The sequence below is a fragment of the Moschus berezovskii genome, chromosome 11 (genome assembly GCF_049115385.1).
Source record: "Moschus berezovskii isolate FMDL1 chromosome 11, NW_MosBer_1.0, whole genome shotgun sequence".
In the NCBI taxonomy this organism is placed as follows: Eukaryota; Metazoa; Chordata; class Mammalia; order Artiodactyla; family Moschidae; genus Moschus; species Moschus berezovskii.
In genome coordinates this window covers 84,995,976-85,012,642 of record NC_142470.1, presented here as the reverse complement: position 1 = coordinate 85,012,642, position 16,667 = coordinate 84,995,976, and positions in this window count along the sequence as shown.

Below are 16,667 nucleotides of genomic sequence, written 5' to 3'. Positions count from 1 at the left end.
CAGAATGTTATGGGATATTTCTACGCAAACCTTTACACTTATATTGAGGTTTTTTCTCTCTCATGGGAATCATTTAGGATAAAATTCAAACTATTTTTAGGAGTATTTAGGACTTCCACTGTATTTATACTTCCACTGTATAATCATAAGAGATTTGATTTAGGTCATATCTGATGGTCTAGGGGTTTTCCCTACTTTCTTCAATTTAAGTCTGAATTTGGCAATAAGGAGTTCATGATCTGAGCCACAGTCAGCTCCTGGTCTTGTTTTTGCTAACTGTATACAGCTTCTCCATCTTTGGCTGCAAAAATACAATCAATCTGATTTCGGTGTTGACCATCTGGTGATGTCCATGTGTAGAGTGTACTCTTGTGTTGTTGGAAGAGGGTGTTTGCTATGACCAGTGCGTTCTCTTGGCAAAACTCTATTAGCCTTTGCCCTGCTTCATTCCGTGCTCCAAGGCCAAATTTGCCTGTTACTCCAGGTGTTTCTTGATTTCCTACTTTTGCATTCCAGTCCCCTATAATGGAAAGGACATCTCTTTTGGGTGTTAGTTCTAAAAGGTCTTGTAGGTCTTCATAGAACCATTCAACTTTGGCTTCTTCAGCATTACTGGTTGGGGCATAGGCTTGGATTACTGTAATATTGAATGGTTTGCCTTGGAAACGGACAGAGATCTCTCTGTCATTTTTAGATTGCATCCAAGTACTGCATTTCGGACTGTTTTGTTGAACATGATGGCTACTCCATTTCTTCTAAGGGATTCCTGCCCACAGTAGTAGATATAATGGTCATCTGAGTTAAACGCTGGACTGGAAGAAGCACAAGTTGGAACCAAGATTGCCGGGAGAAATATCAATAACCTCAGATATGCAGATGACACCACCCTTATGGAAGAAAGTGAAGAGGAACTCAAAGGCCTCTTGATGAAAGTGAAAAAGGAGAGTGAAAAGGTTGGCTTGAAGCTCAACATCCAGAAAACAATCATGGCATCTGTTCCCATCACTTCATGGGAAGTAGATGGGGAAACAGTGGAAACAGTGTCAGACTTTATTTTTTGGGCTCCAAAATCACTGTGGATGCTGATTGCAGCCATGAAATTAAAAGACGCTTACTCCTTGGAAGGAAAGTTATGACCATCCTAGATAGCATATTAAAAAACATAGACATTACTTTGCCAACTAAGGTCCGTATAGTCAAGGCTATCGTTTTTCCCGTGGTCATGTATGGATGTGAGAGTCGGACTGTGAAGAAAGCTGATCGCCGAAGAATTGATACTTTTGAACTGTGGTGCTGGAGAAGACTCTTGAGAGTCCCTTGGACTGCAAGGAGATCCAACCAGTCCATTCTAGAGGAGATCAATCCTGGGTGTTCATTGGAAGGACTTATGCTAAAGCTGAAACTGCAATACTTTGGCCACCTCATGCGACGAGCTGACTCACTGGAAAAGACTCTGATGCTGGGAGCGATTGAGGGTAGGAGGAGACGGGTACGACAGAGAATGTGGTGGCTGGATGGCATCACCGACTCAATGGACATGAGCTTGAGTGAACTCCGGGAGTTGGTGATGGACAGGGAGGCCTGGCGTGCTGTGGTTCATGGGGTCGCTAAGAGTCGGACACGACTGAGCGACTGAACTGAACTGAACTGATTCCAGTACGTTTTAACTCACTGATTCCTAGAATGTCTATGTTCACTCTTGCCATCTCCTGTTTGACCACTTCCAATTTGCCTTGATTCATGGACCTAACATTTCAGGTTCCTATGCAATATTGCTCTTTACAGCACCGGACCTTGCTTCTATCACCGGTCACATCCACAACTGGGTATTGATTTTGCTTTTGCTCCATCCCTTCATTCCTTCTAGAGTTATTTCTCCACTGATCTCCAGTAGTATACTGGGCACCTACCGACCTGGGGAATTCTTCATTCAGTATCCTATCATTTTGCTCTTTGATACTGTCCATGGGGTTTCAAGGCAAGTATACTGAAGTGGTTTGCCATTCCCTTCTCCAGTCGACCACATTCGGCTGTGGTCCATGTGATCAGATCGACTAGTTTCCTGTGATTATGATTTCAGTATGTCTGCCCTCTGATGCCCCCTCATAATACCTACTGTCTTATTTGGGTTTCTCTTACCTTGGGCGTGGGATATCTCTTCACAGCTGCTCCAAGAAAGTGCAGCCGCTGCACCTTACCTTGCATGAGGGGTATCTCCTCAAGGTCACCCCTCCTCACCTTGAACATGGAGTAGCTCCTCTCGGCCCTCCTGCACCCATGCAGCCACCCCCTATTGGACGTGGGGTAGCTCCTCTCGGCCTCTGGCCCTGGCCTCAGGCGTGGGGTAGCTCCTCACAGCCACGCCTCTTTGCCTGGTCGGTTGCGCCGGCCGGGGTTTCTCGCGTCTGCGCTGCCGGGGCTGGCGTCTCTCGCGTCTGCGCCGCGGGGCCGCCAACCAAGGTCTGTCTATTCAAGGCTATGGTTTTTCTCATGGTCATGTATGGATGTGAGAGTTGGACTGTGAAGAAAGCTGATCAATGAAGAATTGATGCTTTTGAATTGTGGTGTTGGAGAAGACTCTTGAGAGTCCCTTGGACTGAAAGGAGATCCAACCAGTCCATTCTAAGGGAGATCAATCCTGGGTGTTCATTGGAAGGACTGATGCTAAAGCTGAAACTGCAATACTTTGGCCACCTCATGCAACGAGTTGACTCACTGGAAAAGACTGATGCTGGGAAAGGTTGGGGGCGGGAGGAGAAGGGGACAACAGAGAATGTGATGGCTGGATGGCATCACCGATTCTGTGGACATGAGTTTGAGTGAACTCTGGGAGTTGGTGATGGATCGGGAGTCCTGGCGTGCTGTGATTCATGGGGTCGCGGAGAGTCGGACACGACTGAGCAACTGAACTGAACTGAGGACTAATACTCAAACTTTTGCCATTATTTTTTAGTTATAAATATTGTGTTAAATTCAACAATACATTTTAAAAATCAGAAAAACAGAATTTATAGTGCAAAACACAAATCTTTGCCTCTGCCCCTCCGTAGTCATATCTTAAAGAGGCAGTGACTTTTAACTCTTTTAGTTTACAAAATTTTTTTTTATTTTCTAAATAACATTTTTATAATACTTAATTTTTTTTTCAATTGTGGATGTTATAAACTGACTTCCTAAATAGAAGATGAGGATTTTCCTTCATATAAATGTCCCCACTTTTTCTGTTCCTCTACCCTCTAATGTAGTTATTTTACTCTTTTTAAATTCAGTATTTAGATCATTATTATTAAAAGCTAGCTAATTTTTAAAACTAAGATGTTAAACTAAATTCTTCTTTGTGCAACCATTAAATTTATTTTTCATTCTAGTTGATAATGTCCTCCTTTTTGGTTATCATGCTTTCCTATGCAATTACCAATAATTAATTCCCAAACTCTTTGCTCAAAATGTGCTTTGATATATTAAAAAGCATAATAACACAATATACAAAAATAACTCAAACTGGATCAAAAATTAAATATAAGAGAGAAAACTGCAGGATTCTTAGAATAAGACAGGGGTAAAACTTCATGACCTTGGATGTATCAGTGGTTCTTTAGCTATGACACCAAAAGTATAAGTGAAAAAGATAAATAAATTGAAACTGATCAATATTAAAAAGTTTGGTACTTCAAAGGACACTGTGAAGAAAGAAAAAAAATCAACCCAAGGAATGAGAAAAAACATTTCCAAATCCCATCTGATAAGGGAATTGTTTATAGAATATGGAAAGAAAATCTTGCAACTTAATAATGACAAATAATAGATTTTGTAAAACTTGGACAAATAAAATGAATAGACTATTCTCACATAAGTTGGCAAGAAGCAAATAAAAAGATGTGTGACACAAATACAGAAATATAGATCGATGGAACAAAATAGAAAGCCCAGAGATAAATCCACAGTTATGGACACCATATCTTTGACAAAGGAGGCAAAAATATACAATGGAGAAAAGACAATCTCTTTAACAAGTGGTGCTAGGAAAAATGGTCAACCACCTATAAAAGAATGAAACTAGAACCTTTCTAACACCATACACAAAAATAAACTCAAAATGGATTAAAGATCTAAATGTAAGACCAGAAACTATAAAATTCCTAGAGGAAAACATAGGCAAACCACTCTGACATAAATCGCAGCAAGATCCTCTATGACCCACCTCCTGGAGTAATGGAAATGAAAGCAAAAATAAGCAAATGTGACCTAATTAAACTTAAAAACTTTTGCACAACAAAGGAAACTATAAGCAAGGTGAAAAGACAGCCTTCAGAATGGGAGAAAATAATAGCAAATGAAGCAACTGACAAAGAATTAATCTAAAAAATATGCGAACAGCTCATGCAGCTCAATACCAGAAAAATAAATGATGTAATCAAAAAAATGGCCCAAAGAACTAAACAGACATTTCTCCAAAGAAGACATACAGATGGCTAACACATGCAAAGATGCTCAACATCACTCATTATCAGAGAAATGCAAATCAAAACCACAATAAGGTACGGCCTCATGATGGTCAGAATGGTTGTTTTCAAAAAGTCGACAAACAGTAAATGCTGGAAAGGGTGTGGAGAAACGGGAACCCTCTTACACTGTTGGTCAGAATGCAAACTAATACAACCACTATGGAGAACAGTGTGGAGATTCCTTAAATAACTGAGAATAGATCTGCCATATGACCCAGCAATCCCACTGTTGGGCATACACACTGAGGAAACCAGAATTGAAAGAGACACATGTACCCCAATGTTCATTGCGGAATTGTTTGCAATAGCTAGGACATGGAAGCAACCTAGATGTCCATTGGCAGAAGAATGGATAAGAAAGTTGTGGTACATATACACAATGGAATATTACTCAACTAATAAAAAGAACACATTTGAATCAGTTCTAATGAGGTGGATGAAACTGTTGCCTATTATACAGAGTGAAGTAACTCAGAAAGAAAAACATCAATATAGTATATTAATGCATATATATGGAATTTGAAAGATGGTAACGATGACCCTGTATGTGAGACAGCAAAAGAGACACAGATATAAAGAACAGACTTTTGGACTCTGTGGGAGAGGGTGAGGATGGGATGATTTGAGAGAATAGCATTGAAACATGTATATTACCATATGCGAAACAGATCGCCAGTCCAGGTTCGATTGTGAAACAGGGCAATCAAAACTGATGCACTGGGACAACCCAGAGGGATGGGATGGGGAGGAAGGTGGGAGGGGTTTCAGGATAGGAAACACATGTACATCTGTGGCTGATACATGTCAATAAGCACCACAATATTGTAAAGTAATTAGCTTCCAATTAAAATTAATAAATTAATTAAAAAAAGAAAAAGAGATGTGCAACAGCATTCGTTTTCAGAGAAATGCAAACCTAAACTAGCATACTACTCTGTTATCTCTAGGATGGCTATCATACAACTGCAAATGATAACAAATGTTGGTGAGGATTTAGGAAAAGTAGAACCCTTGTTTATTTATTTACTGTTATTGGAAATGTAAAATGGTGCTACCACATTGGAAAACAGATTTATAGTTCTCCAAAAGTTAATTACATCACTAGTTGACCCAGCTTTTCCACTCCTAGGTATATATCCAAGAGAAATGAAAAGATATGTAAACAAAATTTTCTACTGAAATGTTCATAAAAGCATTATTAATAATAGCCAAGAGATGGAAGCAACCCAAATGTCTATAAACTGATAAATGAGTAAACCAAATGGGTATATCCATATAATATTATTCAACCACGAAGAGGAATGACATTTTTATATACATTATTGTGTAGATGAACGTGAAAGAAACCAATCACAGAAGATCATATATTGCATGATTTAGTTTGTCTAAAATGTTCTGATTAGAGAAATCTAGGCAAAGTCGCGGAGAAGGCAATGGCAAGCCACTCCAGTACTCTTGCCTGGAAAATCCCATGGAATGAGGAGCCTGGTAGGCTGCAGTCCATGTGGTCGCTACGAGTCGGACACAACTGAGTGACTTTACTTTCACTTTTCACTTTCACACATTGGAGAAGGAAATGGCAACCCACTCCAGTGTTCTTGCCTAGAGAATCCCAGGGACGGGGGAGCCTGGTGGGCTTCCTTCTATGGGGTCACACAGAGTCGGACACGACTGAAGTGACTTAGCAGCAGCAGCAGCAGAGATGATTTTAGTATAGGGGTTTGGTCTGTAGGTGCAGTGCTGTATTAAGTGCTTAACACACAGCACGTCATAAAAGCATCTTGACAATTCTGTGAGGTGGTTGGTTTTATGTCAGGTTCACAAAAAATGGGAACTAAGGGGTAGGAAATTTAAATAAGCATTTTCATATCACATAGTTTAAGTGATGTGCCCATTATTTGAATATAAACTCAGCTAATTCCAAAATCCATGCCCTTAACCAATATTCTTTCATCAGTGAATAATCCTTTACCCAACTCAGACTCTCTGTTTAAGTGGCTGTCTCAGTGCTATAGTAATGATAGCCTCTTTCTGTTGTTTTTTGATGTGGTGAACTGTCTCCCCTAAAGAATCCTTTTTGGTCAGGACACATACCATTTGAGACCTGAGGGAGGCAAATGCTGGATGGTAAATGAATGTGGGTACCTGGAGTGCCCCACATCCCTTTGCAAGACACTGTGGTCATGTGACCAAGCATACGCCATCCTTGCTATTCTGTAGTAACCATCAAATTCCAACTCCTGTTAACATGGATACTGTATTTAGACTCTCCTGCATCCATAATTACCCTTTTTTATAGTATTGCTGAATGCTGACATTTTCTTCATGATTCCCTCCAGTCCTCTAAAGGCAGCTCATAGTTACTGAAATGATGTCTGGTCCATGAAACCACCTCCTGCCCCCTCCACTGCCAGCAGCATCTGTAGCAAGAACCAACCTCACCATAATCCCTCAGCTGCTACCAAGTCTGTCAAGCGCTTTCTGGGTTTGAAATTTTCAGGATGGTAATTCGTATCTTTGAGTCATCAAGCAAAATAATGCTGTTTACCAAGTTTTCCTGAGTAGTATCGTACAGTACAGTAAATATTCTGTGGGTTGCATTGTCTGTAGGTAGGCAGAGTGCTCTGCCTTTGTAATCAGAGAAGGCGTCTGAATAGCATTTACATTGTAAGTCATTTCTTTTAACATTTATAATGTGTATTGAGCTAGACTCACTTGTTAATATATTTCCTTGGTTTCATAAATGTCAAGTAAGATTCATTTGATTGGTGCTTTGGATTGTCTCATTATTAACTCTTTTTTTAAAGTTACTTTTTTTCTTTTAAAAAATTAATTTATTTTTAAATTGGAGAATAATTATGTATTTATTTATGCATTTTGCCATACATCAACACGAATTGGCTATAGGTATACATGTGTCCCCTCCCTCCTGGTCCCATCTCCCTCGCCATCCCACCCCTCTAGGTTGTCACAGAGCACCAACTTTGAGTTTCCTGCGTCATACATCAAACTCCTAACGGTTACCTATTTTACATATGGTAATGCATATGTTTCAATGCTGTTCTCTCAATTCATCACACCCTCTCCTTCCCCTACTGTGTCCAAAAGTCTTTTCTTTATGTCTGTGTCTCCTTTGCTGCCTTGCATGTAGGATTGTTGGTACTATCTATATTATATATATATGTGTTAAAATATGATATTTGTCTTTCTCTTTCTGACTTACTTCACTCTCTTCATAATCAATTGTATTATGGAATAGGGTGCCAGAAGAGAAGAGCTCTCATTGCACATCTGTGCAGCACAAGAATAAATACTTTCAACAGTCTATTAAGTGCATCTATAGGAAAAGGGAACGACAGAGAATGAGATGACTGGATGGCATCACTGACTCGATGTACATGAGTTTGAGTGAACTATGGCAGTTGGTGATGGACAGGGAGGCCTGGCGTGCTGTGATTCATGGGGTCGCAAAGAGTCAGATACGACTGCGTGACTGAACTGAAATGAACTGATAGTATTTAAATCTCAACAAGTACTACCACAAATTAAAAGTGCCTTCTTATAATTTTCAAAATATAACAAATGTCCCTGTGCATATGAATTCCAAAAATAAGGTGGCAAATGAACAATAATGCTTCAAACCTACTTTACAAGCACAATTGGCTGTATCAGGATTAATGTCATATTCATATGCCCATCAGTATTGAAGCAGCAGGTTTCTACTGCTCACTTTTATCCTGAGTTCTGAGTTTGTCTCAGGGGTTGCAGTGGATATAAACAGGCTGGAAGTGAGCAATGATGATGACCTCAAACCTTTTCTTTTGTTTTGGCATTTTACAACATTTTTCAGCAAGTGCTCTGTGTCAGGCATTTTTCTGGGCACTGGTTGAATCACAGTGGAACAATGCATAATTATTGCCTTCAGTGAAACTTACTTTCTAATGAATGACAGTTATTATAGAACTGAATTGTGTAATACTGGTTACATTTTTAAAAAGTGGAAAAGAAGAGAACAGAATAAGAAAAAAAGTTTGAACATCAGTTTATGAGTTCAGAGTACTTTATATGAAAGGATCAAGGAGTTCATGTGGGGAAGTGGGCGAAATAAAAAAGCTAAATAGGTTGGCAACAGCTCTGTTGTTGAGAACACTGAGTATTCATATGATGTTTATTCTGAAGGACATAGAGAAACTCGGAACAGAAATTGTTAGTATTACCGTTACATATTGCCTCTGATCTTAATTAAAGGAACCATTAAATATCAGTCAAAATTCTTGAAGATGAAAATGAACATTTTCCATCCAAATCTTAGCCCCTGAATTCTAAGACTTGCTTGAGGAAGACACAAGATTTCTAATAAAGGAAATTATTGCTGGAGAGAGTACATTCAGAAAAATACTAGTTCTTTCAATTGCAAAATTTTTAGAATTATATACAGGAGTCTGAATGGAGAATTTCAAAACATTTAATTGTGGAAAGTTGGAGTTTTAGTTGACAGTACAATAAGAAACATTCAGAAAACAAAGAACATGGCATCTGGTCCCATCACTTCATGGGAAATAGATGGAAAAACAGTGGAAACAGTGTCAGACTTTATTTTTTGGTGCTCCAAAATCACTGCATATGCTGATTGTAGCCATGAAATTAAAAGATGCTTACTCCTTGGAAAGAAAGTTATGACCAACCTTGATAATATATTAAAAAGCAGAGACATTACTTTGCCAACAAAGGTCTGTCTAGTCAAGGCTATGGGTTTTCCCGTGGTCATGTATGGATGTGAGAGTTGGACTGTGAAGAAAGCTGATCACCAAAGAATTGATGCTTTTGAACTGTGGTGTTGGAGAAGACTCTTGAGAGTCCCTTGGACTGCAAGGAGATCCAACCAGTCCATTCTGAAGGAGATCAATCCTGGGTGTTCATTGGAAGGACTGATGCTAAAGCTGAAACTCCAATACTTTGGCCACCTCATGCTACGAGTTGACTCACTGGAAAAGAGTCTGATGCTGGGAAGGATTGGAGGTGGGAGGAGACGGGGACGACAGAGAATGAGATGGCTGGATGGCATCACCGACTCGATGGGGGTGAGTGTGAGTGAACTCCAGGAGTTGGTGATGGACAGGGAGGCCTGGTGTGCTGTGATTCATGGGGTCGTGGAGAATCGGACACGACTGAGAGACTGAACTGAACTGAACTGAACTGGCAAGTGAGTGAGTAACAATGGCAAGGGTGTAATCCAGTGCCTGTGGGTTGGTTCTTATTTAGTAGGAGTAAAGTGATATCAGAAGAAAAGTCATGAATTGGGGAACATTCAGTTGTCAAAAGGTTAGTGTTATCAGTGAGGTGAAAAACTAAGTGTATCGTCAATAATAAAGTAATAAAATTTGAATAATATGAAGTTCTATCAGAGAGTTGTAGTGTTTTGATCTGATATGTCAATGATTATTCATACTGATGACAGATTTGACGAGGGAGATCATTAGTACTGAGGAATTTTAGTAATTTGATTGTTGTATGAGTAAGTGACACAGATAAATAAGAGTCTATTGAGAGAATGAGTGATAGAAAAATCATGATCAGGTGCCATTACATGTATCTACATGTGTAGATGTAGATGACAAAAATAAAAGTTTGTGTATATGTAGATGTCATGAGTTCTAAAAAAGATACAATTATTGATCTCTGAGGTATAATTGGTTGAAAGTAAGACAGAATTGCACTTGCTTGATCAGATTTCTTTACACTGTAGTACATAAGAAATGAAAAATTGAGTAAGTATTGAGCTATAAAATGACACAGGAGAGTCGCATAATTCCTTTCTTTGGGAAGCTCACTTTATAATGAAGGACAAAGACAAATAATCAAATAAATTACTATAAAAAGTATAAGCAGAGTGAACTAGGAATGCACAAGAGGACTGTTCAGATCAACTACTGTTATGAATATATAATAGTCCAGATGTTTGATTACTCTAAATCATTTTCAGTGAAATTAGAAATTCCATAAGATCCAAATATCACCTTTTGTTAGGAAGAAGGAAGAATATGTATCCACATAAACCAGAGACAACCTCCAGAAATTTGATTGATTTCTACATAACATATTTCAAAATATGCCATTTTTTAATCCTGTGTCTTTGAGATGATCTCCATTTTGCATAAACTCTTTAATAACTTGAATAATAACCAGATTTGGTTAGAAGCTGAACATTCAGAAAACTAAGATCATGACATCTGGTCCCATCACGTCATGGCAAATAGATGGGGAAACAGGGAAAACAGTGTCAAACTTTATTTTTGGGGGAGCCAAAATCACTGCGGATGCTGATTGCAGCCATGAAATTAAAAGACTCTTACTCTTTGGAAGGAAAGTTATGACCAACCTAGACAGCATATTAAAAAGCAGAGACATTACTTTGCCAGCAAAGGTCCATCTAGTCAGTGCTATGGTTTTTCCAGTGGTCATGTATGGATGTGAGAGTTGGACTGTGAAGAAAGCTGATCGCCAAAGAATTGATGCTTTTGAATTGTGGTATTGGAGAAGACTCTTGAGAGTCCCTTGGACTGCAAGGAGATCCAACCAGTCCTTTCTAAAGGAGGCCAGTCCTGGGTGTTCATTTGAAGGACTGATGCTGAAGCTGAAATTCTAATACTTTGGCCACCTCATGCGAAGAGTTGACACACTGAAAAAGACTCTGACGCTGGGAGGGGTTGGGGGCAAGAGCAGAAGGGGATGACAGAGAACGAGATGGCTGGATGGCATCACCGACTCGATGGACATGAGTCTGAGTGAACTCCGGGAGTTGGTGATGAACAGGGAGGCCTGGCATGCTGTGATTCATGGGGTCGCAAAGAGACACGACTGAGTGACTGAACTGAACACCCAAAAAAGATTTCCTTTTCATTATAGGGGACTGGAAAGAAAGGTAGGAAGTCAATAAACACTTGGAGTAACAGGCAAATTTGGCCTTAGAGTACAGTATGAAGGCAAAGGCTAATTAAGTTTTGCCAAGAGAACGCACTGGTCATAGCAAACACCCTCTTCCAACAACACAAAAGAAGACTACACATGGACATCACCAGATAGCCAACAAAATCAGATTGATTATATTCTTTGCAGCCAAAGATGAAGAAGCTCTATACAGTCAGCAAAAACAAGACTGTGAGCTGACTGTGGCTCAGGTCATGAACTCCTTATTGCCAAATTCAGTCTTAAATTGAAGAGAGTAGGGAAACCCACTAGACCACTCAGGTATGACCTAAATCAAATCCCTTACGATTATACAGTGGATGTAAAAAATAGATTTAAGGGGCTAGATCTGATAGAGTGCATGATGAACTATGAATGGAGCTTCATGACATTGTATAGGAGACAGGGATCAAGACAATCCCCAAGAAAAAGAAATGCAAAAAAGCAGAACAGCTGTCTGAGGAGGCCTTATAAATAGCTGTGAAAAGAAGAGAAGTGAAAAGCAAAGCAGAAAAAGAAAAATATACCCATTGGAATCCAGAGTTCCAAGGAATAGCACGGAGAGATAAGAAACCCTTCCTCAGTGATCAATGAAAAGAAATAGAGGAAAACAATAGAATGGGAAAGACTAGAGATCGCTTCATGAAAATTAGAGACACAAGGGAACACTTCATGCAAAGAAGGGCTCAATAAGGGAGATAAACGGTATGGACTTAACAGAAGCAGAAGATATTAAGAAGAGGTGGCAAGAATACACAGAAGAACTATACAAAAAAGATCTTCATGACCCAGATAATCATGATGGTGTATTTAGTCACCTAGAGCCAGACATCCTGCAATGTGAAACCAAGTGGGCCTTAGGAAGCATCACTATGAACAAAGCTAGTGGAGGTGATGGAATTCCAGTTGAGCTATTTCAAATCCTAAAAGATGATGCTGTGAAAGTGCTGCCCTCAATATGCCAGCAAATTTGGAAAACTCAGCAGTGGCCATGGGACTGGAAAATGTCAGTTTTCATTCCAATCCCAGAGAAAGGCAATGCCAAAGAATGTTCAAACTACTGCACAATTGCAGTCATCTCACATGCTAGCAAAGAAATGCTCAAAATTCTCCAAGCCAGGCTTCAACAGTATGTGAACTGTGAACTTCCAGATGTTCAAGCTTGTTTTAGAAAAGGCAGAGGAACCAGAGATCAAATTGCCAACATCCGCTGGATCATCAAAAAAGCAAAAGAGTTCCAGAAAAACATCTATTTCTGCTTTATTGACTATTACGAAACCTTTGACTGTGTGGATCACAATAAACTGTGGAAAACTCTGAAAAACTTGGGAATACCAGACCACCTGACCTGCTTCTTGAGAAACCAGTATGCATGTAAGAAAGCTACAGTTACAACTGGATATGGAACAGACTGGTTCCAAATAGGAAAAGGAGTATGTCAAAGCTGTATATTGTCACCCTGCTTATTTAACTTATATGAAGAGTACATCATGACAAACCCTGGGCTGGATGAAGCACAAGCTTGAATCAAGATTGCCAGGAGAATTATCAATAACCTCAGATATGCAGATGACACCACCTTTATGCCAGAAAGTGAAGAAGAACTAAAAAGCCTCTTGATAAAAGTGAGAGAGTGGAAAAAGTAGGCTTAAAACTCAGCATTCAGAAAACTAAGATCATGGCATCTGATCCCATTACTTCATGGCAAATAGATGGAGAAACAGTGGCTGATTTTACTTTTGGGGACTCCAAAATCACTGCAGACTTTGACTGCAGCCATGAAATTAAAAGACGCTTGTTCCTCTGAAGGAAAGTTATGACCGACCTAGACAGCATATTAAAAATCAGAGACATTACTTTGCCAACAAAGGTCCATCTAGTCAAGGCTATATGGTTTTTCCAGTAGTCATGTATGGATGTGAGAGTTGGATTATAAAGAAAGCTGATCGCCGAAGAATTGATGCTTTTGAACTGTGGTGTTGGAGAAGACTCTTGAGTGTCCCTTGGACTGCAAGGAGATCCAACCAGTCCATCCTAAAGGAGATCAGTCCTGAATGTTCATTGGAAGAACTGATGCTGAAGCTGAAACTCCAATATTTTGACCACCTGATGCAAAGAGCTGACTCACTTGAAAAGATGCTGATGCTGGTCAAGATTGAGGGCAGGAGGAGAAGTGGCTCATAGAGTATGAGAAGGTTGGATGGCATCACCGACTCAGTGGAGATGAGTTTGAACTGACTCTGGGAGTTGGTGATGGACAGGGAGCCCTGGCGTTCTGTGGTCCATGGGGTCATAGAGTTGGATACGACTGAGCTACTGAACTAAACTGAACTGATGAGTAAAAAGGAATCTGACTAGGCTGTGAATAGCAAACATTTAGCTACTCTTTTGATAAGAGAATCTAAACCACAGAGGGAAGACAGAAAAAATTAGCAGAAACATAATTGTTTGAAGGAAATGTGGTTGAAATACCATTGTGTTCAAAGATTAGTGACATTGTGAATAAATAATTCATGGTGTTTCATGCGAGAAGTTGATGTTTACATAATGAAATGCTGATGATTATGACTTTGAGATGAAAGTGTTCTGAGTTATGGTAAACCATATAGGAGAAAATGGATTTTCGAAGCAAATTAGAAATGGAAGACTCGGATTGAATTCAAAGAGCAAAAAAACTAGAGTGTTATAAGGGTCCTACATGAATATGGGATAGGAAGTTGGAACAAGGAGTAGAGAAAAAACGATTCATAAATGATCAATGTCTCACTGACCATGAGATGCAGGACAAGAGTGTAGCTGAACATAGCACCAAGCAATCGGTTCAGTGCTAGTATATAGACAAACAATTGACTTTTTTTATGTTTTGTTGAAACTTGTACTGTTGTATCTATTAGTTCTAAGAGTTAGTTTAGTAGGTTCCTTGAGATTTTCTACTTAGAAAAATGTCCTCTGCAAGTGAGGACAATTTAATTTCTTCCTTTCTTGTCTGTACGCTTTCTATTTTGCTTTACTTTTATTTATTTATTTTCACTTTTTTGTTACCGCTTTACTGCACTGGCTCTAGCTTCCAGCAATATTTTGAATAAGAAAGGTAAAAGCAGACATCCTTGTTTGTTTCTGATTATAGGGAGAAAAGCATTCAGCCTTTCACTACTAAGTATAATATCAGAGTATTTTGTAGATTTTTTTTTTGTCAAGTTAAAGAAGTTCTCTCTCATCATATTTTTTTTTCTGAAATGTATCGTCATTAATGAATGCTGATTTTCCATATTGATTTTTCTCTATCAACCAATATAATTATGTGACTTTTCTTATTTAGCCAATTAATATAGTAGGTCAAACCAACATTGTATCTCCAAAATAAATTCCACTTGGTCATGGAGTATAATCTATTTTAAATATTGCTAAATTCTATTTGCTGATATTTTGTTAAGGACTTTTGCATCTATATTCATGAAGAATATTGGTCTATAATTTGCTTCTTGTTTTGGCACTGTCTTTGTATGGTTTTGATATCAAGGTAATACTAGTTTAGTGAGATTAGTTGTGCTGTGTTCCCCTGCATTTTGTTTTTTAAAGAAATTATGTGTAATTGTTATTAATTCATCTTTAAATACTTTATTGACTATCCATTGAAGCCATCTGGTTCTACAGATTTCTTTTTGGGAGTACCCTGAGTTATTTTAAAAGAAGGACAGTCATTTGTATTTGCATTATGGGGTTGATATTTAAGAGTTTAACTTCTACTTATAAAATTTTTCAGCTAAGCTGGCACTTTGTTCCTAAGACATGGTGCATCTGCAGTTACTGAACATTTTGGACATTCTGTGGCAAAAAAATGGCTTCATTATTTATTGATTTCTGACACTGTAATGTTCAGATGCAGCTTTATCTTGTTTGATCAGTAGTTATCACTAATTCACCTGTTTTATTTACATTGCAGAATCTTCTAAGTGTCTGATTTTTCTGTTATTTTCTCTTCACCTTTTTATATTTTTCTATCTTTTTAAAAAATTCACTATTTTTAGGGAAGTTTTAGGTTCACAACAAAATTTAGGATGATGTATAGAGTTTCCATCTATTCTTTAACTCTACACATACATAGCTTCCCCCACTATCAAGAAATCCCTGATTTGTTATTACAGTGAGCTATATTACTACATCGTCACAACACACAATTCATAGTGTACTTTAGGGTTCAGTCTTGATGTTGTACATTCTATGGGTTTTGACAAACATAATATTATATACCATTATAGTGTTTCATACAGAATAGTTTCACTGCCCTTAGAACTCTCCCTGCTCTACTAATCTTCCCTTCCCGCAATCACTGATACACCTGATATTTTAATTCTCCTCATAGTTTTGCCTTTTCCAGAAAGAATGTCATATAGTTGGATCATATAGTGTGTAGACTTTTCATGTTGACTTTTACTTAGGAATGTGCGAAATACAAGAAACTATTCTTAAGTAATCTTTTAAAACTTTGAACAGAGTTACAGATTTTGCCATTTGTTATAAACTGGTATATGTAATTTAACCAGAAAAAAATAAAAATAAACTTCCTGTGAAAGCCTTAAAAAAAAATAAATTCCTCCAGGTTTTTTTCATGTCTTGATATCTCACTTTTTTAGTATTGAATAAAATTTCATTGTCTGGTATACACAATTTAATTGTCTACTCACCTACAAGGTATGTTAGTAGCTTTGAAAATTTAGCAATTCTATAATATAGTGGTAATAGGATCATAAATATTGATAATTACCTTAAATGTTGCAAATGGATTAAATGCAACAACTAAAATACATAGACTGGCTGAGTGGATATGAAAGCAAGACCCATATATATGTTGTCTACACGAGACCCAATTCATACCTATGGACACTTACAGACTGAAAGTAAGGGGATGGAAGAAGGAATTTCATGCAAATGGAAATCATAAGAAAATTAGAGTAGCTATGCTCATATCAGACAAAAAGACTTTAAAACAAAGACTGTTTTAAGAGACAAAGATGGACACTAAATAATGATCAAAGATTCAATCCAAGAAGAAGTTATAAAAATTATAAATATATATGCACCCAGCATTTGTATTTATTTATAATTTTTATAACCTCCTTCTTGGATTGAATCTTTGATCATTATTTATTGTCCTTCTACACCCAACATCGGCTTCCCTTGTGGCTCAATTCGTAA